Below are 2445 nucleotides of genomic sequence, written 5' to 3'. Positions count from 1 at the left end.
CAGGTGTGGTGATGTGTGCCTGTAGTCCGGGCTACTCCAGAGGCTGAGGCAGGAGAATTGCTTGAACTTGGGAGGCAGAGGTTGCAGTGAGCCAAGATCGTGCCACTGCACTCCAGCCTGGGTGACAGAGTGAGACTCCGTCTCGAAAAAAAAAAAAAAAAAATCACAGGTTCTGGCCCCACATCTCCTGGGTCCACAGCCAAGACCAGGAGTGAGGAAGCACCTGCCTTACACTGCCTTTTTTTTACTTTTTTTTAATTTCTGTGGCTACACAGCAGGTGTGTATATGTATGGGGCACATGAGATGTTCTGATACAGCCATGCAATGCTCCCTAATCACATCTTGGAGAGTGGGGTATCCATCCCCTCAAGCATTTATTCTTTGTGTTATAAACAATCCAATTATACTGTTTTCATTATTTTAAACTGTACAATTAAGTTCTTATTTGCTGTAGTCCCCCTGTTGTGCTATCAAATAGTAGGTCTTATGCATTCTTTCTAGCTTAGACTGCCAATTCTAAAGCTCATGCACTTTACTTGTGAGCTCTTCAGCCTCTGTCTCAGGACCCAGTTACTCTTACTTCACCCGCTGTTCTGACAGAGTCGTGGGTCTGACTCTGAAATTCACAGCAGATTAGAAGTAGAAAGTTTTACCGGATGGGAGAAGAATTGAGAAGCAGGTGCAGTGATAGCAGTGAGGGATGCTAGCTAATGTCAGGAAACCAAATATTTTTTATTTTTTTTAAGCATCATAAAATGGCATCATTTGGCAGATTCTGAATGCATCAACACATCCTACATCAATTACACTATTTAATAAAGTCGGGAACTCTATCACATTTCTAAAAATATTTCCATCCAAAGGCTAAAATGAAATTTGAAAGTTTGAGTAATTAAGAGCAATCCCTCAGCCATACTGATTCGCTAATTGTCCCTAAAATCCGAGTGACTGAGACCTCTTTGTACCTTTCAGAACCTTGTCCTATCCATCAGAGTGATGAAGTGATCCTCACACTCACCCCATGAGAAAAAAATAGGCAGAGGGACCACCCCCTGTCATAGGTGAAGAAACTCATGCTCAGCCTTTCACAGCCTACACAAATTGCTCTTCATTTTCAGAGTCAAGCTGGGAGCCCAGATGTCCTGATTGGCAGCCCTGAACTCCCAGTCCTTCTGTCTGTCTGCCTCTTCTTTCCTCCCTCCCCTTCTCAAGCCACACCCACCCACTGGTGCTCATCATCATCTGCTGCTGCTGATTGGCTGGTGAGATCACCCTGAGCAACAGCCCTCTCCTCCATAGGTCCATGGTATGTTGACATCACAGAGGTTATTTGCATACCCATCAGCCAATCAACAGTTTCCCATCCTCAATCGGGCAGTTCCTTTCTTTTTGGAACTGAGGCTTCTCGCTGGGACTGAGCTCATAAGCCACAACAGAAGCTGCCTTTTGTTGAACATTTATTATGGGCCAGGCCTGTGCTATATATTTTGCATATTTTCTCTCATTGGATGTGCACAATAACCAGCTTGAAGTAGGAACTGGGTTAGTCCCACTTCTCAGAGAAGAAACTTACAAAGTTTAAGTATTTGCCCAGGGTCATGCAGACAATAAGTAGCAGAGATGGAATCTGTGCCCAGGGATGTCTAATCCAAACGCTGGATTCTTAACCAGCTCCAGAGTCTTCCAACAGAGGGACAAGTGTTGTGGCTTTGTGTGTGTGTCTTGGAGGCGGCGGGGGGTGGGGGATTAATAGGACTTTAGCCAGGGAAAGCAGCTTCTCCTTTTCCCCACACTTCTTGCACCCTAGTCACCTTACTGGGCTGAAAGGTATGTCTGTTCCATCAGAGGAGGGAGCTAAGGAGAACTTCCAGCTAGGGAGGGGATGCTGTCAGGCTGCAGAGCAGAGACTTGCCCAGTCCTCAGACCTGGGAAGTCTCCTTCAAGTGTCAAAAGAAGGTATTCGGCTGGGCACAGGCTCACACCTGTAATCCCAACACTTTGGGAGGCTGAGGTGGGCAGATCGCGAGGTCAGGAGATCGAGACCATCTTGGCCAACATGGTGAAACCCTGTCTCTACTAAAAATACAAAAATTAGCTTGGCATGGTGGTCTACGCCTGTAGTCCCAGCTACTCAGGAGTCTGAGGCAGGAGAATTGCTTGAACCCAGGAGACGGAGGTTGCAGTGAGCTGAGATCGCGCTACTGCGCTCCAGCCTGGGTGACAGAGCAACACTCTGTCTCAAAAAGAAGAAGAAGAGGAAGAAGAAGAAGAAGTAGTAGTAGTAGTAGTAATAGTAGTAGTAGTAGTAGTAGTAGCAGCAGTTCAGGGCTCAGAGCTAGAGACTGAGCAGAGTCACAGCCTCTTTGCCGAAATCCTGTGTGACCTGGGCCGATATGTGTTTAATGATCCCCAAAGGCTCTTCCTGTCTTAGTTTCTGCAAAGCT

Source organism: Hylobates moloch, unplaced genomic scaffold, assembly GCF_009828535.3.
Source record: "Hylobates moloch isolate HMO894 unplaced genomic scaffold, HMol_V3 SCAFFOLD_11, whole genome shotgun sequence".
NCBI lineage: Eukaryota > Metazoa > Chordata > Mammalia > Primates > Hylobatidae > Hylobates > Hylobates moloch.
The sequence above is the reverse complement of the archived record's forward strand: the minus strand, read 5'-3'. Positions refer to the sequence as shown.